We start from the raw sequence: 25,025 nt of genomic DNA on the forward strand, positions 1-25,025 counted from the left end.
TGAGAGCGCCTTTCCCTCTGGGAAGGTTAGCAAAGTTTCTGCCTCTCAGGGACGGGGCTTTCCAGTCCTGGGGGCACTCGCTGCCCAGCCTTATCCCGGCTCCTTGCTGGGCCCCTCCCCCTCGGATGCTTTTTTATTTCTTTATTTTTTTCCGTCTTCCTACCTTGATAGAAGCTGAACTCTTCTCACTGTACCATTCCAGCTGTTCTCTCTTTAAATATCAGGCCAAATTCGTAGGTTTTCAGGAAGATTTTAAAGTTATCTAGGTAAATTGGTGGGGACAGGTGACTTGGGGACCCTACTCTTCCGCCATCTTTCCCCCCTTCCAATACTTTGAAAAAATGTTTATATCCTGTTTTTTTTAACCAAAATTTCACTTTCTAGCATTCAATAAATAGCAATTCTTGCCTGAATCAATTATTATGACAGTTCCCAAATAGAGATGTTTCTAAATTTGTCATTTCTTCTACATACATTAATTGGTATTCATTTTACTGTAAGGAAGGATTTCTTCTTTTCCTCCATTGTCAATCTATCTATTGTCTATCATCTATTTATCTATCTATTACCTATCTATCACCTATCTATTGACTCATGTTTTTTTTTTAATTTTATTTTATTTATTTATGATAGGCACACAGTGAGAGAGAGAGAGAGAGGCAGAGACATAGGCAGAGGGAGAAGCAGGCTCCATGCACCGGGAGCCCGATGTGGGATTCGATCCCAAGTCTCCAAGATCACGCCCTGGGCCAAAGGCAGGCGCCAAACCGCTGCGCCACCCAGGGATCTCCTCATGTTTTTTTTTTTTTTTTTTTTTTTACAATTTTACTAGTTAAGGTATAACCTTCTATCAATATTTATTCTAATGTTTAAGTTGCCTCAGATTTGGCTCATGGGAGCCCCTTTAAGCTGGTTCTAGTGTCCTATCAACATGTACCCATAATGCTTTGACCTCATCCTTACATTTTGATAATACAAGAAGTTGCAGGTTCATATTTTAGTTTTTTTTTTTTTGGTTGGAATTCATGGTGAGTTGTGTTTAGAAACCAATATCTAGGTGCTAATTATGTTCAATGCTACCAAGATGCCATTGTGTCTAGACTACTTGTTTTCAGCCTGGGGCAATTTCTCTTCCCAGGGGACATTTAATGCTGTCTGAAGACATTTCTGGTTACACAGCGTGGAGGGGGCTACTAGTGGGTCAGAGATGCTACTAAACATTTTGCAATGTATCACATAGGCCCCCAGAAAATAATAATTAGGCCTAAAAAGTCTATAGTGCTGAGGTTGGGAAACCTTGTTTTAGGCCCCTCAGAGACAGACCTAGAAAATACACATATGAACACACCATATTGATACCAATTTTTATATTATCCATCTATTTATCTATCTACTAAAAACCATGAGTTCATTCTGACACAAATTCCAATACCATGAGACTCATTCTAGTCCTTCCGTTCTGTAGCTGTGACTCCTCTCTCTGACAGTTATTAACCATATCACACTTTCTTTAACATATTTATTTATTTTCATAATATATTTATTTATTTTCATAATACTAGAATTCATAGAAAATAAAATATATACTAGATCAGTGTTTCACAATTTATTTTCATAGAACCCTATTCCTGAAGATGGCTGAAAGGCATTAGCCCTCAAAAAGGGCACAAGGATCAAAATCATCTATGAAAGTTTGAAGAGGATTAACTAGATTTGTTACTGCAAATATTTTCTGTTTTAGAGAGTATTCTTATGAGCATTGGTATCTCCAAGAAGAGGCTGTTGTATACAGAATATTTTCAAGTACTGGTTCAAGTAATTAATGATTTAATTAAGAACACTTATTAAACTTAATCCTCAGATCATATTCCTAGTTGTTCAAAATAGTTGGATGTTGATCTAGAGGGATGAGGCAAGCTCAGGATCCCCCTACTACTCTACCATCTTAACTCTGTCCCCATGTTCAAAATAGCCAAAATATGGAAAGAGCCCAGATGTCCATCAACAGATGAATGGATAAATAGATATGATGTACACACACACACACACACACACACACACACACACACACTGGAATATTACTCAGCCATCAAAAAGCATTAAATCTTGGGGCACCTGGATGGCTCAGTCTGTTAAGTGCCCATCTCATGATTTCAGCTCAGGTCATGATATTGGGGTCCTGGGATCAAGCCCCACATTGAGCTCTGTGCTCAGTTCAGTCTGTTTGGGATTCTCTCTCTCTCTCTCTCTCTCTCTCTCTCTCAGATAAATAAATATTTAAAAAAGAATGAAATATTGCCATTTGCAATGATGTTATTTAGCTAGAGGCTATTATGCTAAGCACAATAAGTTAGAGAAACATAAATACCATATGATTTCACTCATATTTGGAATTTTAGAAGCAAAACAGATGAACATAGGGAAAAAAGAAGGAAAAATAAAGTAAGATAAAAACAGAGAGGAGGTAAGCCATAAGAGACTCTTAACTATAGGAAACAAACTGAGGATTGCTGGAGAGGAGGTGGAGGGGGGGGATGAAATATTTAAGTGATAGGCATTAAGGAGGGCACTTGATGTAATGAGCACTGGGTGTTATAGGCAACTGATAAATCAAAAAATTCTACCCCTAAAAAAAAAAAAAAAAATTCTACCCCTGAAACTAATAATACATTATATGTTAACTAAATTTAATTTAAATAAAAAAATTTAAAAAGAGCATTTATTAACACATCAAGCTACATGTGTGCTGCATGCGACTGCAAAATACTGTTTTAGATCTCTTTCCTTACGTAAGGGATTTTCTTGTTTTTTTTTTTTAAGATTTTGCCATGAGCATAAAAAGTTTTGTATTTTTGAAGGAATCCAATGTCAAAGAATATTTATAGAGAAGGTTTCTTCCATAATACATCCTTGTAAGATACAGTGTGCATACATGTGTATATGTGCACACACACATGCACCTGAATAAATGACCAGGTACTGGTCATTCCACAACTGTCTAAGAGAAACCTCTTACCAGTCTTGAGCCTTGCTAACCCTCATTCAGTAGCTCCTAAGTTACACTTGAGCGTCTTATTTCCTTTCTCAGGATCTCTGGGTTAGTACCATGATTTCTGGAATTCTAAGCTGTATGGTAGCATGGTGGATTTTTTTTTAGGTTAATATCACATTGCAGTTACATCACTATCCTTATAAGCTTTCTACCAATAGCACATCCTACTCCAAGACACCTTCTTTTCATGAGACCCAGTCCAGGGGCCTCATCACCTGATGAGATGCTTATCCACTGTCTTCTGTACATGTGTAGGTGGTGCCTTTGTGCCTTACAATCTGGCACACTGTCTCCTTGCTGACTGCTGCAATCTCAGCCTCTAGCACAGCGCTCAATAAGTGACTTGTTTACTGAATGAATCCTCCCACAACATGCAAGAAAGAGTGTTTGTGTAGTATTTATATACAGGCCCATCACACCCACAGCTGTGATCTTATCCTTGGCATGGCCTGGGGTACTGGCACTCTCCAGTGAAGTCTCTCTTTAAAGGTAGTAGTTAAGTCCATTCAGTCAGTCAGTCAAAAAAAAAGTTTATGTCGTGCCTCCTGTAAATCAGGAATGGTTTTCACATCAGCAAGTGTATACCTGCCTATTTGGAGGTTATAAAGAAAAAATGATGACACATGTTTGGTCTTCTACAAATTTCTTGGCACAGGAAAGCACTTTAGAGTTACAAGTGTTGATGATAAATGACTCAACCTCTGGAACAGCCTGTGCTTCTATAATCCTCCCTGGATCATATTGACATCCCTCCCCAATTTGGCAGTTTGATATTTCTTCCCAAGCCTTTGCTATTTTTCAGAAAGATGCAAGGGTTGTCTAGTCTCTGGCAATTAAAAATAGGAGTTCTAACAAATAATCTCAAAATAATTATAACCTCATAGGTATTGCCAGCAAGGTGTCCATCCTAGAACGTCTTATCCACATGGGAACACTGCCGATATGCCCATAAGTATATATTCATCCAATATGTGGATTGAGAGACTATACTTGGAATAGACACATTATAGAGAATTAAAGAAATATAGTATTGCCTTCAAGGAACTTATTCCAAATAACATCCTACCTAGAAAAAAATAATTAAAAAAAGATTATATTGAAGAGGTGACATTTGAGCTAAAATCTGAAGGAAGAGAAGAGCCAGCTTCAGAAGCCAAAGAGAAGGATGCTCGCCAAAAACAACCACATGAGCTGACCTTGGTGCAGAAAGGATCTTAACCCTTGAAGCTCTTGGGTGAAGTGTCAGTGACGGATGGGGCAGGTTAAGGAGACTGGGTTTGACAGATAAGCAGACATCAGTGTGTCCCAGACTCAATCCACTTTCCTTAGAATTTGTATTTTTTAAAGATTTTTAAAATTTATTTTATTTTAGAGAGAGAGAGCATGAGCTGAGTGGGGGAGGAGTAGGAGAGGTAGGTGGAAAGAATCTCAAGCAGACTCCCTGATGAGCGCAGAGCCCTCCATGGGGCTTGATCCTAGGACCCTGAAATCATGACCTGAGCCAAAATCAGGAGTCTGATGCTTAACTGACTGAGCCACCCAGGATTTTCTTTTTTTTTTGTTCACTGTAAAAAAAGAAGATCTCTCATTAATTAGGTAAAGACATCCCTTATAAAAGTTAATTTATATTGACATATAGTTTGTTAGATAAGTTCAGCTTTAGAATAAAAAGAGTCTCCAGAGCAATGGATTCTTATTTATTCAAATACTTTATTATATTTGAGTAAAATGGCCTAGGAAATACATGCTAGGTATTTCCAAAAGATCCTTTGGGCTACATATAAAAATAAAACTTTTATAGCATTTTGAAAAATCCACTATCTTCCTATACTGGTTGTAATGAATGTATTTGTCTGGTTTACAGATCCTACAAACTCAGAATGACTTACACCGATTACTTTTCTCCAATGTCAGGGAGGTCACATAAGGACACATAATCACCTTGACTCACTCACAACATGGAACCCTCCACACTCATTAACAGAACCATCAGATGCTTCCAGAAGAGATATATATATCTTCTCTGAAGTTTTGTCACACACACTGAATGAATATTCCTGTAGGCAAGATTTTTAATAAGGAGAAAGGAAACTTTGGTCCCATGTCTGCCTGCACTCAGACTGCAAACCAACTTATCTAGCTGAACTCAAGTCTCCTTTGGTTCTTCAGGTGTGTCTGATACTTTCTGAGAATGAATTCCATCCCTTTCATTGCTTTGACAAACTGAATACTGATGTTCCCGTGGTGACAGCCCTCAGAGAAAAGTGTTTGTTGTGGCTGAGCAATAAAGGAGGTATTTTAGTTTTCTATAACAAAGTACCACAGACTGAGTACCTTAAACCACTGAAATTTGTTGTCTAACAGTTCTGGAGGCTGGAGGTTCAAGATCAAGGTGCCTGACATATTGGTTCCTTCCAAGGCCTGTGAGGGAGACTTTGCTCCTGGTCTTTATCCTTGGCTTGCAGAGGCCTTCTTCTTTCTGTGCCCTTTATGTCATTTTCCTTCTATGTGCGTTTGCTTATGTGTCTCAATTATTGCTTCTTTTTTTTTTTTAATAATAAATTTATTTTTTATTGGTGTTCAGTTTGCCAATATACAGAATAACACCCAGTGCTCATCCCGTCAAGTGCCCCCCTCAGTGCCCGTCACCCATTCACCCCACCGCCCGCCCTCCTCCCCTTCCACCACCCCTAGTTCGTTTCCCAGAGTTAGGAGTCTTGATGTTCTGTCTCCCTTTCTGATATTTCCTACACATTTCTTCTTTCTTCCCTTATATTCCCTTTCACTATTATTTATATTCCTCAAATGAATGAGACCATATAATGTTTGTCCTTCTTCGATTGACTTATTTCACTCAGTATAATACCTTCCAGTTCCATCCACGTTGAAGCAAATGGTGGGTATTTGTCATTTCTAATGGCCGAGTAATATTCCACTGTATACATAAACCACATCTTCTTTATCCATTCATCTTTCGATGGACACCGAGGCTCCTTCCACAGTTTGGCTATTGTGGACATTGCTGTTATAAACATTGGGGTGCAGGTGTCCTGGCGTTTCATTGCATCTGTATCTTTGGGGTAAATCCCCAACAGTGCAATTCAAATTCTATTACTATTTTTCAGTTTACCTGGTATTCTAAACATACCAAATTCTGTACTATTCTTCATGTTGTTTCTCAAACTGAATTCCATTTATTTTCCTCTGTGTATTAAAATATTCTTTGTCCTTCCAGGTTCAAAACAAGTCTCATTCCTTCTTGAAATAATTACTGATCCTACAGTAGATGTACAGTAGATGTACTGTACATGAAATGAATAAGTGAATGAACAGGGTACACTAAATGCGTTAGGTTTAATTCGATGAAGAGGAAGGAAACTAACATTTGTTCAACACCTAATATGTGTTAATAACTATGTTGAGCCCTTCAACTATAGAGTCTTGCTTGATCCTCACACCATCCTATAAATGATGTATTATCATTACTCCCCTTTTACACAGAAAGAAAAATGCCTATGGATGTTTTCACAATATCACACTGTCTTTTAAGAAGTTGAGTTTGTCTCATTTGCATAGTATCAAAACACATCTGAGTCAAAGAATAATCCTGAACTCACTGAGTTACATTAAAAAATTAATGTCCCTTACTTTGCTCCTCCTTCAGGCAGGATTTTATCCTATTACATTTTATTTTATTTATTTATTTTTATTGGTGTTTAATTTACCAACATACAGAAAAACACCCAGTGCTCATCCCATCAAGTGTCCACCTCAGTGCCCGTCACCCATTCCCCTCCAACACCCGCCCTCCTCCCCTTCCACGACCCCTAGTTCGTTTCCCCGAGTTAGGAGTCTTTATGCTCTGTCTCCCTTCCTGATATTTCCCAACATTTCTTTTCCCTTCCTTTATATTCCCTTTCACTATTATTCATATTCCCCAAATGAATGAGAACATACACTGTTTGTCCTTCTCCGATTGACTTATTTCACTCAGCATAATACCCTCCAGTTCCAACCACGTTGAAGCAAATGGTGGGTATTTGTCGTTTCTAATTGCTGAGTAATATTCCATTGTATACATAAACCACATCTTCTTTATCCATTCATCTTTCGATGGACACGGAGGCTCCTTCCACAGTTTGGCTATTGTGGCCATTGCTGATAGAAACATCGGGGTGCAGGTGTCCTGACGTTTCATTGCATCTGAATCTTTGGGGTAAATCCCCAACAGTGCAATTGCTGGGTCGTAGGGCAGGTCTATTTTTAACTCTTTGAGGAACCTCCACACAGTTTTCCAGAGTGGCTGCACCAGTTCACATTCCCACCAACAGTGTAAGAGGGTTCCCTTTTCTCCGCATCCTCTCCAACATTTGTTGTTTCCTGCCTTGTTAATTTTCCCCATTCTCACTGGTGTGAGGTGGTATCTCATTGTGGTTTTGATTTGTATTTCCCTGATGGCAAGTGATGCAGAGCATTTTCTCATGTGCTTGTTGGCCATGTCCATGTCTTCCTCTGTGAGATTTCTCTTCATGTCTTTTGCCCATTTCATGATTGGATTGTTTGTTTTTTTGGTGTTGAGTTTAATAAGTTCTTTATAGATTTTGGAAACTAGCCCTTTATCTGATATGTCATTTGCAAATATCTTCTCCCATTCTGTAGGTTGTCTTTTAGTTTTGTTGACTGTATCCTTTGCTGTGCAAAAGCTTCTTATCTTGATGAAGTCCCAATAGTTCATTTTTGCTTTTGTTTCTTTTGCCTTCGTGGATGTATCTTGCAAGAAGTTACTGTGGCCAAGTTCAAAAAGGGTGTTGCCTGTGTTCTCCTCTAGGATTTTGATGGAATCTTGTCTCACATTTAGATCTCTCATCCATTTTGAGTTTATCTTTGCGTATGGTGAAAGAGAGTGGTCCAGTTTCATTCTTCTGCATGTGGATGTCCAATTTTCCCAGCACCATTTATTGAAGAGACTGTCTTTCTTCCAATGGATAGTCTTTCCTCCTTTATCGAATATTAGATGACCGTACATTTCAGGGTCCACTTCTGGGTTCTCTATTCTGTTCCATTGATCTATGTGTCTGTTTTTGTGCCAGTACCACACTGTCTTGATGACCACAGCTTTGTAATACAACCTGAAATCTGGCATTATGATGCCCCCAGCTAAGGTTTTCTTTTTTAAAATTCCCCTGGCTATTCGGGGTCTTTTCTGATTCCACACAAATCTTAAAATAATTTGTTCTAACTCTCTGAAGAAAGTCCATGGTATTTTGATAGGGATTGCATTAAACGTATAAATTGCCCTGGGTAACATTGACATTTTTACAATATTAATTCTGCCAATCCATGAGCATGGAATATTTTTCCATCTCTTTGTGTCTTCCTCAATTTCTTTCAGAAGTGTTCTATAGTTTTTAGGGTATAGATCTTTTACCTCTTTGGTTAGGTTTATTCCTAGGTATCTTATGCTTTTGGGTGCAATTGTAAATGGGATTGACTCCTTAATTTCTCTTTCTTCAGTCTCATTGTTAGTGTATAGAAATGCCATTGATTTCTGGGCATTGATTTTGTATCCTGCCACGCTACCAAATTGCTGTATGAGTTCTAGCAATCTGGGGGTGGAGGCTTTTGGGTTTTCTATGTAGAGTATCATGTCATCGGCGAAGAGGGAGAGTTTGACTTCTTCTTTGCCAATTTGAATGCCTTTAATGTCTTTTTGTTGTCTGATTGCTGAGGCGAGGACTTCCAGAACTATGTTGAACAGCAGTGGTGAGAGTGGACATCCCTGTCTTGTTCCTGATCTTAGGGGAAAGGCTCCCAGTGCTTCCCCATTGAGAATGATATTTGCTGTGGGCTTTTCGTAGATGGCTTTTAAGATGTCAAGGAAAGTTCCCTCTATCCCAACACTCTGAAGGGTTTTGATCAGGAATGGATGCTGTATTTTGTCAAATGCTTTCTCTGCATCTAATGAGAGTATCATATGGTTCTTGGTTTTTCTCTTGCTGATATGATGAATCACATTGATGGTTTTACGAGTGTTGAACCAGCCTTGTGTCCCGGGGATAAATCCTACTTGGTCATGGTGAATAATTTTCTTAATGTGTTGTTGGATCCTATTGGCTAGTATCTTGTTGAGAATTTTTGCATCCATGTTCATCAGGGATATTGGTCTGTAATTCTACTTTTTGGTGGGGTCTTTGTCTGGTTTCGGAATTAAGGTGATGCTGGCCTCATAGAACGAATTTGGAAGTACTCCATCTCTTTCTATCTTTCCAAACAGCTTTAGTAGAATAGGTATGATTTCTTCTTTAAACGTTTGATAGAATTCCCCTGGGAAGCCATCTGGCCCTGGACTCTTGTGTCTTGGGAGGTTTTTGATGACTGCTTCAATTTCCTCCCTGGTTATTGGCCTGTTCAGGTTTTCTATTTCTTCCTGCTCCAGTTTTGGTAGTTTGTGGCTTTCCAGGAATGCGTCCATTTCTTCTAGATTTCCTAATTTATTGGCGTACACCTGTTCATAATATGTTTTTAAAATCGTTTGTATTTCCTTGGTGTTGGTAGTGATGTCCCCTTTCTCATTCATGATTTTATTAATTTGAGTCTTCTCTCTCTTCTTTTTAATAAGGTTGGCTAATGGTTTATCTATCTTATTAATTCTTTCAAAGAACCAACTCCTGGTTCTGTTGATCTGTTCCACAGTTCTTTTGGTCTCGATATCATTGAGTTCTGCTCGAATTTTAATTAACTCTCTTCTTCTGCTGGGGGTGGGGTCTATTTGTTGCTTTTTCTCTAGTTCCTTTATGTGTAAGGTGAGCTTTTGAATTTGAGATCTTTCCAGTTTTTGAATGTATGCTTGTATTGCGATGTATTTCCCCCTCAGGACTGCTTTTGCTGCATCCCAAAGATTTTGAACGGTTGTATCTTCATTTTCATTAGTTTCCATGAATCTTTTTAATTCTTCCTTAATTTCCTGGTTGACCTTTTCATCTTTTAGCAGGATGGTCCTTAACCTCCACGTGTTTGTGGTCCTTCCATATTTCTTGTTGTGATTAAGTTCTAATTTCAAGGCATTATGGTCTGAGAATATACAGGGGACTATCCCGATCTTTTGGTATCGGTTCAGACCCGATTTGTGACCCAGTATGTGGTCTATTCTGGAGAAAGTTCCATGTGCACTTGAGAAGAATGTGTATTCAGTTGAGTTTGGATGTAAAGTTCTGTAGATATCTGTGAAATCCATCTGGTCCAGTGTATCATTTAAAGCTCTCGTTTCTTTGGAGATGTTGTGCTTAGAAGACCTATCCAGGGTAGAAAGATCTAGATTGAAGTCACCAAGTATAAGTGTATTATTATCAAGGTATTTCTTGAGTTTGGTTATTAATTGGTTTAAATATTTGGCAGCTCCCACATTCGGGGCATATATATTGAGGAGTGTTAAGTCCTCTTGTTGGATAGATCCTTTGAGTATGAGATAGTGTCCCTCTTCATCTCTCACTATAGCCTTCGGGGTAAATTTTAATTTATCTGATATAAGGATGGCAACCCCTGCTTTCTTTTGAGGACCATTTGAATGGTAAATGGTTCTCCAACCTTTTATTTTCAGGTTGTAGGTGTCCTTCTGTCTAAAATGAGTCTCTTGTAGACAGCAAATAGATGGGTCCTGCTTTTTTATCCAGTCTGAAACCCTGCGCCTTTTGATGGGGTCATTAAGCCCGTTCACATTCAGAGTTACTATTGATAGATATGAGTTTAGTGTCATCATATCTATTCAGTCCTTGTTTTTGTGGATTGTTCCACTGAACTTCTTCTTAAAGGGGAATTTTAAGAGTCCCCCTTAAAATTTCTTGCAGAGCTGGTTTGGAGGTTACATATTCTTTCAGTTCCTGCCTGTCTTGGAAGCTCTTTATCTCTCCTTCCATTTTGAATGAAAGCCTTGCTGGGTAAAGTATTCTTGGTTGCATGTTCTTTTCATTTAGGACCCTGAATATATCCTGCCAGCCCTTTCTGGCCTGCCAGGTCTCTGTGGAGAGGTCTGCTGTTACCCTAATATTCCTCCCCATAAAAGTCAGGGACTTTTTTTCTCTTGCTGCTTTAAGGATCTTCTCCTTATCTTTGGAATTTGCAAGCTTCACTATTAAATGTCGAGGTGTTGAACGGTTTTTGTTGATTTTAGGGGGGGATCTCTCTATTTCCTGGATCTGAATGCCTGTTTCCCTTCCCAGATTCGGAAAGTTTTCAGCTAGGATTTGTTCAAATACATATTCTGGCCCTCTGTCCCTTTCCGCGCCCTCAGGAACCCCAATTAAACGTAGGTTTTTCTTCCTCAGGCTATCATTTATTTCCCTTAATCTATCCTCATGGTCTTTTAATTGCTTGTCTCTTTTTTCCTCAGTTTCCCTCTTTGCCATCAACTTGTCTTCTATGTCACTCACTCGTTCTTCCACCTCGTCAAGCCTCGTCGTTAGGACTTCTAGCTTGGATTGCATCTCATTTAATTGATTTTTAATTTCTGCCTGATTGGATCTAAGTTCTGCAGTCATGAAGTCTCTTGAGTCCTTTATGGTTTTTTCTAGAGCCACCAGTAGCTGTAAAATAGTGCTTCTGAATTGGCTTTCTGACATTGAATTGTAATCCATATTTTGTAACTCTGTGGGAGAGTGGGCTGTTTCTGATTCTTTTTTTTGAGGTGAGGTTTTCCTTCTAGTCATTTTGCTCAGTGCAGAGTGGCCAAAAACAAGTTGTATTGGGAAAAGGAGAAAAAGAGAGAGAAGGAAAGAAAAGAGAAAAAGAAAAAAGAGAAAGAAGAAAAAAATAGGGGAAAAAGAGAAGAAAAAGAAAGAAAAAGAAAGGAGAAAAAAGAAAAAAGGGGGGGTGGGGGAAGCAATCAGAAATCAAGAAGAAAGAGAGAAAGAAAAAAAAAAGCACAAAACAAAACAAAAACAAAAACAAAAAAAAAACAAAAAACAAAAAAAATCACGGGGGAGTATCTTCCGATTCTGTGTAGTTTAAGTCCCTTGACTTCCCCTGGAACTGGTCCGTCTCGCTGGTCTTCTGGGGGAGGGGCCTGCTGTGCTGATTCTCAGGTGTTAGCACTTGGGGGAGCTGCTCTGCCCCTGCCTGGTGCAGGGCTCGGTGGGGGTTGTTCACCCCGTGGGGCCCCAGGAGGAAGCCACAGTGGCGGGGGCAGCTCTGGGACCCTGGAGTCAGCCCCCGCAGTAGCTCCGGGGCTCTCCTTCTGCAGGGCCTAGGGGCTCCGGGGCGGGGCCGCTGATCTGCTCAGTTCCAGGCAGGAGCGTCCTCGCTGTCCTGGGCCCTCCCGGCCTCTGCCTGTCCCGGGGGAGGCCGGATCCTGGGCTGTGTCCCGGCGCCCTGTGCTCCGGGGCCTGCGCTGTTGGATTCGCGCTCCCGGCGGTGCAGCCCCCTCCGCGGAGCCGCCGCCCAAGCCCCTCCGAGCTGTTCCCGGAGCCGCGCAGCCCCCTCCGCGGAGCCGCCGCCCGAGCCCCTCCGAGCTGCTCCGGGTCCCGCCGAGCGCTGCAGCCCTTAGGGAGCTCGGCGCATCTCCCGGGGCGCAGTTCCTCTGTTACTGTCCCAGGGAGCCCCAGGGCATCCCGCCTTTCTGGGGATCCTGCTCCAATTCCCGGGGAGCCCCTTTCCGCGGGGAAGGTTGGTGCAGCTCCTGCTCCTCCGGGACGGGGCTCTCCTGTCCTGGGGACACTCGCCCCGGCCTCAGCCCGGCTCCTCGCGGGGCCCCTCCCCCTCGGAGGCCTTTTGTGTCTTTATTTCTTTTTCCCCGTCTTCCTACCTTGATAGAAGCGCGAACTCTCCTCACTGTAGCGTTCCAGCTGGTCTCTCTTTAAATCTCAGGCCGAATTCGTAGGTTTTCAGGATGATTGGATGGTTTTTTAGGTAATTTGCTGAGGACAGGTGACCTGGAGACCCTACTCCTCCGCCATCTTGCCCCTCCCCCCCTCAATTATTGCTTCTTTATGAGGATGTTATTCATATTTGATTAGGGGTCATGCTAATGACCTTATTTTAATGTGTTTACCCCTGTGAAGACCCCCATCTCCATATATAGTCACAGACTGAGGTGCTGGTAGTGGGACTCAACATACAGATTTGGACTGGAGCCCATAACACATGTAAAGGATTTGGGGTGGACCCATCTACTCTAAATCTCAGTTATGAGTGGTGATTCTGCTCTGAGCCTGGGCAAGTGATTAACTTCTTCAAACTTCAAAGTATTTTCCTGTAATGTGACCTAAAAATTTATATTGGTCTCAAATCAGTTCATCAAATAATCTTTGTATGCAAAGATGAATTTACCAAAAGTTAATTCTTTGTTAGCTCCAACTCAGTGCTTTTGCATTTTAGTATTCTGTCTTTTGTATATATCTTTTAGGTATAACTATGTAATTATGCCCCAACCTCTCCTAAACTTCAACTCTATTCCCAGATATCTGTTCGATATCTCCATCCAGCTATCTGAAGCTTAAATCAAATTAAAAACATCCACGAATGAGCTCATTATCTCACTTGATAATATCACCAACCAAGTGCAGAATTGAAGCTTTAACACGTAGCTATCACACGTAGTTAGCAGATCCAGCCTCCAAGTATCTTGCATGTCTCAGACCCTCTTCCCTGGTCCAAGCACTAGGCTTTTCTACCCCATTTACAATAACTCAATATTGAAGCATCCTGAATCTCTGCTTCCTTTAAGATGTTTTGTTGGTCTTAATCTTAAGAACTATTGGGACTTCATCAAGATAAGAAGCTTTTGCACAGCAAAGGATACAGTCAACAAAACTAAAAGACAACCTACAGAATGGGAGAAGATATTTGCAAATGACATATCAGATAAAGGGCTAGTTTCCAAAATCTATAAAGAACTTATTAAACTCAACACCAAAGAAACAAACAATCCAATCATGAAATGGGCAAAAGACATGAAGAGAAATCTCACAGAGGAAGACATGGACATGGCCAACAAGCACATGAGAAAATGCTCTGCATCACTTGCCATCAGGGAAATACAAATCAAAACCACAATGAGATACCACCTCACACCAGTGAGAATGGGGAAAATTAACAAGGCAGGAAACAACAAATGTTGGAGAGGATGCGGAGAAAAGGGAACCCTCTTACACTGTTGGTGGGAATGTGAACTGGTGCAGCCACTCTGGAAAACTGTGTGGAGGTTCCTCAAAGAGTTAAAAATAGACCTGCCCTATGACCCAGCAATTGCACTGTTGGGGATTTACCCCAAAGATTCAGATGCAATGAAACGTCGGGACACCTGCACCCCGATGTTTCTATCAGCAATGGCCACAATAGCCAAACTGTGGAAGGAGCCTCCGTGTCCATCGAAAGATGAATGGATAAAGAAGATGTGGTTTATGTATACAATGGAATATTACTCAGCAATTAGAAACGACAAATACCCACCATTTGCTTCAACGTGGATGGAACTGGAGGGTATTATGCTGAGTGAAATAAGTCAATCGGAGAAGGACAAACAGTGTATGTTCTCATTCATTTGGGGAATATGAATAATAGTGAAAGGGAATATAAAGGAAGGGAAAAGAAATGTTGGGAAATATCAGGAAGGGAGACAGAACATAAAGACTCCTAACTCGGGGAAACGAACTAGGGGTGGTGGAAGGGGAGGAGGGCGGGTGTTGGAGGGGAATGGGTGACGGGCACTGAGGTGGACACTTGATGGGATGAGCACTGGGTGTTTTTCTGTATGTTGGTAAATTGAACACCAATAAAAATTAATTTAAAAAAAAACAATAGAGTATAAGAAATGTTAATACATCCACACCAAAAATCACTGTGGCTGATGTGTATTTTGTTGTATAATAAACTCTTTTAAAGGGATTACACCATTTCATGCTCCCATGAACAATATGTGAGATTCCAGTTGCTCCATATCTTTGCCTTTGGGGCCACCAGTCTTTGTGACTGCAGCCTTTCTGTTGATGTGTAATTCCATTGCTTTTATTTCTCAAGGCTCTTTCTTTCCCTAGTTTCTTTGGTTGTGTTTTGAGGTAGAAATTTTATTAGTATCTGGTAACTTTGGTTGTTTGTTTATTTTAGGAGAGAAAGTGAAAAGATGATTGGGAGCTCACTGTACAGTGATCTGGCTGTGCAGTTCTATTGGGGAATTATTGGGGTTAGTATCTTAAGCTCAGCATCTTCAGGATTTCCTCTCTGCTGTTAAGTTTCTCAGGGAAGAATCTCCTAACATTCTGTTTGTAGAGGGACCTGGAATCTAAGACCAGGTAGAGTGGGCTGGTGTCTCTCAGTATCCTCTGCATGCATTCAGTATAACACAGTCTACCTCTGGACTTATAAACAAGTCTGGGGCAGAGATCTGTGGATTCATTGCTTCTTATTCAATTTGCAACCAAGTGTATTTTACTTTTTTTCTGCCACCCCTCCCCTCTAGAGGCAGCTGACATGATCAGTTCATGTTGTAAAATTGTGTTGTCCTTTGTTAACCTTTTTCAACTTCTGGCCAGGATTTTGTTTCCTGTAGAATAAATCAGTTACTTTCATTCACTTTCTTCCCAGTTTCCAAAATTCCTTGCTACTGTCTTCTCTTCCATTCATCTTTGTAGATTTATTCCTTAAAAAAAAGTATGTGGGGGCATTGTTCTCAGTTATTGGAGATTTAGGAAGGACCAAGATTCGGTGCATATTTTTAGTCTCTCATTTTAATTCAGTAGTTGGTTTGTTTTCTTACACAAATAGTGTAAGATACCACACAAGAACACATCCACAATCATTAATTGTCTTCATCCACAGTCATTAATTCTCACTCACATATCTGAGGGTGGCTGGAGCTTATTGTTCCAGGCTAATCTAGGCTGGGTGTATTGGACATGGTATTGAGGTGCTGGTTGGGTCAAGTTTGTGCCTCTCTATATCTCAGCTTCTTAAAGCAGTAGGCTATCCAGGGCATGTTCTAGTGGTGATGGCAGATTGTAAGAGTACATTTCAAGGCTTTGCTTGCATAATGTGTACTTGCACACTATTGGCCAAACTCATCTTTTCATCTCTGGTAGGAGTCCTTACAATGTCACATTTAACTACCTAAATATAGGGAGGAATGAAAAACTCATAATACAATCTCCTAGAGATGGTTGGGAGCTCATAATACAATCTACTAATCACAATTCAACACATGATAGAATCTGGTAAAGAGGATCATATCATACTCTAAGTGACTCTAATTGTTGCCTGCTTTTATGAGCTGTCCCTGCCACCTGAATATGATCCAAGGAATTTTTCTTTATTGTTTTATTACACTTAGTGCACACTTGTCAGTAAGTTTTATGTGAATAGAACATCTTATGATCATGGGCTTTTAAGAGATGTTTTTGTAAAGAGTTAAACAAAATCAATTATGTTTCATTCCTGTAGAGGATAACTGAGAGCTTTTAGTCTTGGTGGGGGGAGTTTTTAATTCTCCAAAGCAGGGAGTGGGATTTATACATAATATTTCTCACATTTAAGATATAGATTCCCCCTCTCTGAATGACTGCATAATGTTGCCCTTCCAGTGAAAGAATTTACGAAGTGAGGGCTGTGTGCTGATATTCAAAACAATTGGTGTGGCATGAAAGTCATGTCATTACATCACTCCATCTACATGCTCCCTGTCGTTGTAGCTGGACTACTTGCTCAGTTCACTCAGGCAGAAAATGCCATGGAGATTGGGATCATGGGAGGGTACAACTTTATAGCTGGCTGCATGATTCCAACAAATGCCCTCAACTCCTAAATGGGGTCATGATCTGGAATCTAATCACTTGCCCTTCTTTCCATTCCACCAATGCTCACAGTGCTCTTAGCTACATCTCTAAATAGTTTATTTATCTGCTTAAAAGTTGTTTTAATATAAAAACAGAGAACAAGGAAAACCATAAGAGACTCTTAACTATATGAAACAAATTAAGGGTGGCTGGAGGGAGGGTAGATGGGGGATGGGGTAACTGGGTGATGGGCACTTGATGGAATGAGCACTGGGTGTTATAGACAACTGATGAATCACTAAATTCTACCCCTGGAACTAATAATACACTATATGTTAGCTAAATTGAATTTAAAAATAAAAGCACAAAAAAAGGTCGTTCTGGGTTACAATCTATGACCTCATTGCTGTGGTTCACAGCCCTGCTGTCACCATGCACTGCCCCTCCTCCAGAATGACAGTCCCCAAAATGGAATCCCTGTAGGTCCCTGGATACTGTGCTCCCCCTAGCCTGCTTTATTGTGATGGGTCTGGAACATCTGCCTTGGGTCTCTTTGTCATCATATCTGCTAGCTTGGGACTGTAGCACAGGTAGGATCACCTAGGCTGGGGTAAGCATCCCCTCTTTGGCCCCTGCCACAGGGGGAGCTCATGTCCTTATAATTGTTACTCTCTGTCTTCAGCTTCCCAAGAGCCATGCCTGGCACACAGTAGGTAGGATTTATTGGAAGAGGCTATAAACTGATGGCCAAGACATTAGACAAAAAACAGATTGTGTCTAATGTTTATTTTGCATCATTACTATTGGTTTAATTTTATAATACATTTTGATATTAGGTATAACAGGTATTTTCTAAATGTTCTTAGCTATTTGTTTATTCTTCCAAATGACTTAGCATCTTAAAAATGGTTGAATGTACTTGAACAGAACAATTGGAAACAAATTAACATCTTTATCATATTTATCCTTCTCATAAAAAATATTGTGAAGTTGTAGTTATACAGATCATGTTATCTTCTCAGTAAATTTTTCTTAGTCTTCATAAAGAACTCATCTGTTTCTTTTAAAATTTATTATGGTAAAATATACATTACAAAATTTGCCATTTTAACCATTTTTAAGTATACATTCAATGTCATTAATTACATTCACAATGTTGTGCAACCATCACTACTCTGCTGCTCTAGTACTGTTTTATTTTCCCACTCTGAAACTGTATATCAACTAAACACTAACTCCCCATTTTTTGTTAACTCACCTTCTCCAGCCCCTGGCATGCACCATTCTACTTTTTGTCTCCGTGAATTGGACTCTCTAGAAACCTCATGTAAGTGGAACATACTGTATTCATCATTTTTTCTTTGACTTGTTTTAGCATAATGTCCTCATGGTTCAGGCATGCTGTAGCATGTCTCAGAACTTCATTCCTTTTTATTCCTTTTTAAAGTTAAATACTATTCCAGTGTACAAATATGTATATACATATATGCTCATCTGCTGGTGGACCTCTGAGTTGCTCTCACCTTTTAGCTTATTGTGAACAATAATATGAACAATAATACGAATTATTTCTATGCAATGCAGATTTCTGTACAGTGCAGATTTCTTTTTAAGGATAATGCTAGGCATTTTGTTGACACTAAAAGTAGATTTTTTTCTTTTATAAATTCTAATTGGTTTTTGCTGGTTTCTAGGAAAGGTATTGAGGTCTGGATTTTTTATATTAATTCAGCCTTGTTACACAACACCTATATTGATTCTCATAGTTTTTAAGTTGATTCCTCTAAGCTTTGAAGATATATGAGAAAATTTCCTAAGATAAGGATCATCTATCTTTTCCTTTCCCACATTTGTAGCTAACATAATATGTATGTTTGCATTTGCTGGAGGCCATGCCTTATGTGTCTATTTACAGGACTTAGAACCATACAAGGCAAACAGTCAGTTAATAAGCATTCATTAAGTAACTCTGTGCCTCATATAGGGGCATGTTAAATGCCATGTGATACCAATTTGGTACCAATTTTATTTCCTTTGTCATGAGAATTTTTAATTAACAACAATTGTATAATATCTTTTTGTATTCAATTCCACTTTCAAAAACATTCTTTCATTTAAGAGACAATATGCAGTCATAGTTTTAACTATCCCCATTATACAGATGAGTTAGCTGAATCTCAGAGAGATGTTATCCCTTACTCTGTCTAGTAGGTCCTCTAGTAGGTCCTGTCTCCCCCTCATCAGTCAGTCTCCATTCTCTCAGCTTCTGGGAGTATGACCACTGATTATAGCTAAATCCTTCTGTGGGCATTGATTTGAGCTGAAGAAAGCTGCTTTGCCAAGATCATGTCCCTGCCCTGGCATTATCTATCTCCAGCGAATGCTCTATATGAGGTAGCAAAGCTGACTCCTTTGCCTGCACATGTGACAAGTCTGAGGGTCAGGTTCCTTAAAATCCCAACTTTCCATGGGACTAGCTGTGGCTTCTGTGGAGCTGCATCCCTTGTCCCTGCACCCGGAGCATAATCTGTTATCAGCCTCCTGCACATGGATCTCCACCTCCAAGTTTGTGTCCAGGGAACCCTAACTGACAGCATGGTAGAGTTAGGACCCAAACCATGGCCCACAGCTCTTTTAAGTACAATGCGTATTTGGTCTGGAAACCCTTTGAAGATAGGGTGACTTATCTAGGCCATTCCACATTTCCTTTCTAGGGATGATAGGTGTGATGATTCAAATATTCTTACACCTGAGACTTGCTCAAGGGAAAATGCCTCATCTGGGAAACTATTTTAAAAAATCTTTCACTCATCCTGGGTATTTTCCTCTCTTATATCCTCTGTAAAATGATAACCAAAGCTTGCCTCTGCGATGGGCTTTGGAGACATTTTCACTTACCTAATCTCCTTTGATCCATGCAATGAGGAAGGCTGGGTGGTAACTCTCTTCTCCTGTGTTTGGAGATGCCCCAGGTTCCTCTGGGGTGACTTCATTCCCTATTGCAACATGTCAATAATTGTGACTTTGTTGATTCCAGGCTAGTTTCTGGTGAGGTGATTTTGCTACAACATATGTTACTTTTCAGGATGTGGTGATGTTTGTGGTACTTATGAGCATTAGAATTTGTAATATGCCATGATTTATTTTGTCTTCGAATTAATATAACCTTTGTACTTAGCTTGATATGGGTAGTAATGTGGCATTTTTAGGTAAACATTGGCTCCTAAAGTCTCCAAACCTCAGTCCCCACAGCACATGGCCAGCCTTTGGCCATCACCTCCAATGTCCACCCATCCAAGGAAGGATCACACCTGCTTGTGCTCCTGTCCTGCAAAAAATTCATGCCTCCTTTTCCAGGGACTTGTCTACACTGAACTGAAGGCATTTCTAACCTCTGGAGTTTCAAATTTTTAAAACTGACTTGTGACAATATTTTTGCTCAAGGAATTCTAAAAAGAGGCATAATATTTTCAAAATGTTGTCCTGATGGTTCTTCCTTACATTACTTGGAAAACTTGATGACTCTAGGAGGCTGCCTAGTTACTGCAGCCTGACAGGCCTGATGAAAGCTGCTCACCCTCTGACCTCCTCTCCCTCTACTCCTCTCCTAGATCACAGCCCTGTGCCTCAGCCACGGAATATTGCAGGGCAACCTCCCCAACTGGCCATCGGAGGCCTCTGTGCCTGTTGTCTCATTTTCTTGAATTGATTTTGCTATCTGGTTATGACTACTTCTGTGTAACCCTGTGAGGGCTAAGAAACTCCAGCACATGGCCAGTTTTTGTCAAGCAGCATTCCAACCCTACACAAAACTGGGACAGTTGCTTACATATCTCTTCTTTCATAGCCTGGAGTGCTTAATCCTAGTCCTAAAAGGTAATATTTTAGCACCAAGTTTATGGAGACCATTATTAATTATAAGTACCAAGGAGCCAATTAGATATTGGGAAGTCAGACTCAGTAATAAGAGAAACAGCAATGGCGTCTGTGCAATCTGAGAAGATTGAACTTCTCAGAAGATTGAACTGAGAAATCTTGAACTTTGCCTTGTCTCCTTTTTTTAAAAATCTGTATTATTAAGTTGGGATTCTCTCTGTTCTCTGTCTGGTGGTAATATTATTGCAAACAACTGTATTAACATTGTCAGTGATTAGAATTTTCTCTCACTACTTGTGGGTCAGATGGTTCTTGAGGTGGGATGAGTAGGGGTGAAACCATCAACTTTGAAGGCTGATGCTCAACTAATGTGACCCTGGATAGCTGTAATTCTAGGACTTGGATTCTGTGTCTATAAACAGGGCAATGATGTCACCCATCTCACCAAGAGGACAAGACAAGATGATGGATGCAGAACACTGATCATCTCACTGGGCCCATCAGCTGAGCTTGCTCAAGGGCTGGTATTATTTTTTCCTATTTCAGTTCTACTTGCAATGCCAAATACATTATCTCACACATCTTTGGGGTTCATGAGGATTGGGGAACATCAAGACTTGGCAATGACTTTTTTTTAAGATTTTATTTATTTATCAGAGAGAGAGAGAGAGACAGAGAGACAGAGAGACAGAGACACAGGCAGAGGGAGAAGCAAGCTCCATGCAGGGAGTCCGAGGTGGGACCCAATCCCGGTTCCCCAGGATCAGGCCTTGGGCTGAAGGTGGCGCTAAACCGCTGAGCCACCTGGGCCACCCAAAGAGTAGGAATTTGACAGAGAGATTAGCCTATGATATCAGTCAAAACTGTTTATCTTGTTCAACTGCAGTTTATCCAATTTAACCAATGGGAATCATAATCATGTTGCCCTTCCACGCTTGTGTTAGATAATGATAATTATCCTTACTGATATGTGGAATAATGTGGCCATAATTCTCCACTCTTGTGGGAACTGCCTGCAGAGGTATGGTGGTGTTTCTCATCACAAGGGTAAGCACCTGTTCCATTTCCTTTGTTTAGCCTTTGTTTTCCTTTGTTCTCAAGAAGGAGAAACTCCCAGTTGGTTTTAGATTAGTGATTAGCAATGAAGGAGGACTTAAATGTCATTAAGAGGAAAGATTGAGTCAGAATAAACTGTGTTGAAAATTCTTAGTTCACATCCTGAAAGGTGAACAGGATCTTGCCAGCTCTATCAAAGGCCAAGATAAATTCTCCAAGCCCATGGGAGCTTCATCTCATCACTGCCTGCAAAATTTAATTTGTAGGCGACATCTCATCATGGAGCATTTTTGACAATCAGGTTTAAATTTCCTTTTTTCTGAGGCACATTTCCCTTCAATGTTCATCTTGTTTGTTGAAGTTATCTTAATCATATGGCATCTCAATACATGGACTCCAATTCACAGTGGCATGAATAAAGAAAAAAAAAACGGAATGATTAATGAAACTGATGAAGTAAATGGAAATATCATGCCTTAGTAAGAAGTAATGCCTCTGTTCTATTTTCACATGCCCAGAGATTTTATTTAAGAGACTTGATGTCAGCTATTCAACATGGACTTGCTGGTAGAAAATATATTTACTTAATATATTTTTATGTTTTCCCTTATGCAACTCAAGTTGTTTTCCATTGGAAGAAAAGAGGCATTTATCCAGTGTGTTCTGAGAAGCATCCTTTGTTCCCCACCCTACAACACCTTTACCTAAATATCCAAAATATTCTCCTTTAGGATTCTATTGGATTCCTGCCTCACATTTAGATCTTTCATCCATTTTGAGTTTATCTTTGTGTATGGTGTAAGAGAATGGTCCAGTTTCATACAATGGATAATGTATTTGGCTTTGCAAGTAGAACTGAAATAGGAAAAAATAATACCAGCCCTTGAGCAAGCACCTGGCTGTCCAATTTTCCCAGCACCATTTATTGAAGAGACTGTCCTTTTTCCAGTGGATAGTCTTTCCTGCTTTGTCGAAAATTAGTTGTCCATAGAGTTGAGGGCCCATTTCTAGGTTCCTATTCTGTTCCACTGATCTATGTGTCTGTTTTTGTGGCAGGACCACACTGTCTTGATGATCACAGCTTTGTAGTACAGCTTAGAATTCAGCAGTGTGATGCCCCCAGTTATGGTTTTCTTTTTCAAGGGTCTTTTCTGATTCCACATAAATCTTAAGATGATTTGTTTCATCTCTCTGAAGAAAGTCCATGGTATTTTGATAGGGATTGCGTTGAATGTGTACACTGCACTAGATAGCATAGACTTTTTCACAATATTAATTATTTTAATCCATGAGCATGGAATATTTTTCCATCTCTTTGTGTCTTCCTCAATTTCTTTCACAAGTGTTCTGTAGTTTTTAGGGTATAGATCCTTTACCTCTTTGGTTAGGTTTATTCCTTGGTATCTTATGCTTTTGGGTGCAACTGTAAATGGGACTAACTCCTTAATTTCTGTTTCTTCAGTCTCATTGTTAGTGTATAGAAATGCCACTGATTTCTGGGCATAGATTGTGTATCCTACCACATGGCTGAATTGCTGTATGAATTCTAGCAATCTTGTGGTGGAAACTTTTGGGTTTTCTATGTATAGTACCATGTCATCTGTGAAGAGGGAGAGTTTGACTTTTTCTTTGCCAATTTGAATGCCTTTTATTTATTTTTGTTGTTAACACCCTTTTTGAACTTGGCCACAGCAACTCCTTGCAAGATACATCTATGAAGGCAAGAGAAACAAGAGCAAAAATGAACTATTAGGACTTAATAAAGATAAAAAGCATATGCACAGCAAAAGAAACAGTCAACAAAACTAAAAGACAACCTACAGAATGGGAGAAGTTATTTGCAAATGACGTATCAGATAAAGGGCTAGTATCCAAGATCTATAAAGAACTTATTCAACTCAACAGCAAAGAAACAAATAATCCAATCATGAAATGGGCAAAAGACATGCACAGAAATTTCATGAAAGAAGACATACACATGGCCAACAAGCACATGAGAAAATGCTGTGCATCACTTGCCATCAGGGAAATACAAATCAAAACCACCATGAGATACCACCTCACACCAGTGAGGATGGGGAAAATTAACAAGGCAGGAAACAACAAATGTTGGAGAGGATGTGGAGAAAGGGGAACCCTCTTGCACTGTTGTTGGGAATGTGACCTGGTGCAGCCACTCTGGAAAACTGTGTGGAGGTTCCTCAAAGAGTGAAAAATAGAGCTACCCTATGACCCAGCAATTGCCCTGCTGGGGATTTACCTCAAAGATACAGATGCAGTGAAACGCCAGGACACCTGCACCCCGATGTTTCTAGCAGCAATGTCCACAATAGCCAAACTGTGGAAGGAGCCTCAGTGTCCATCAAAAGATGAATGGATAAAGAAGATGTGGTCTATATATACAATGAAATATTACTCATCCATTAGAAACCACAAATACCCACCATTTGCTTCGACGTGGATGGAACTGGAGGGTATTATGCTGAGTGAAGTAAGTCAATCAGAGAAGGACAAACATTATATGACTTCAGTTATACAGGGAATATAAAAATAGTGAAAGGGATTATAGGGGAGAGGAGAGAAAGTGAGTGGGAAAAATCAGAGAGGGTGACAGAACAAGAGAGTAGTGGAAGGGGAGGTGGGCGGGGGGTTGGAGTGACTGGGTGACGGGCATGAGGGGGCACTTGATGGGATGAGCACTGGGCATTATACTATGTGTTGGCAAATCGATCTCCAATCAAAAAATATATAAAACATATCCAAAAGTATTCATGCCTTGATTTATTAAAAGTAAACTCTTTTAATTAACACAAAACATGAGTATATTCCAAATATGTGATATGTAATACTGACAAACCATATATGATTGTGAAATGCCATTTCTGTGCTACTAAAATATCCTTGGATCCTTGATTGCAGCCTTATGAGAAAGCCTTTGTTGGAACCACCCACCCAAACCATTTGGATTCCTGACATTCTGAAACAATTTTTTTGTTTTACGCTAATATGTCTAGGGCTAGTTTTTTTTTTATACAGCAATAAAGCTAATACAGGTTTTTGGCTAATTGGAAATGGGAACTCACCATAACAGACAAACTAAAATGTAGGGATGATTCTGTAACTGGGAGATAATTGGACACTCTCAGAATTTGCAGAGATCATTAGTGTAAGGCTAACCTGTCTTACTGGTACTAGGGTTTTAGACTTTGAGGAGACTGGCAGTGAAAGTAAAAAACAAAAAAAAAAAAAAAGGAAAATCTTATTGGAAACTGGAGGGAGGGAAT

General features: G+C 40.0%; 1 long non-coding RNA gene across 19 annotated transcripts in view; it reads left to right on the forward strand.

The window, feature by feature from the left end:
- Positions 1-25,025, forward strand: part of LOC121478588 — a 109,437-nt gene that overhangs the window by 63,154 nt on the left and 21,258 nt on the right. For 4 of the 19 annotated variants that reach the window (XR_005984528.1, XR_005984536.1, XR_005984539.1 and 1 more), the window contains one exon: positions 18,077-18,136. The exons of 9 other annotated variants lie outside the window; for them this stretch is intronic. This is a non-coding gene — a long non-coding RNA (uncharacterized LOC121478588). Of the gene's footprint in view, positions 1-13,769; positions 13,914-18,076; positions 18,137-21,107; positions 21,201-23,433; positions 23,489-25,025 lie in introns of those variants that run through there. 6 more of the 19 variants (XR_005984538.1, XR_005984529.1, XR_005984540.1 and 3 more) reach the window with 6 other exon arrangements.

Source organism: Vulpes lagopus, chromosome 19 (assembly GCF_018345385.1).
Source record: "Vulpes lagopus strain Blue_001 chromosome 19, ASM1834538v1, whole genome shotgun sequence".
In the NCBI taxonomy this organism is placed as follows: domain Eukaryota; kingdom Metazoa; phylum Chordata; class Mammalia; order Carnivora; family Canidae; genus Vulpes; species Vulpes lagopus.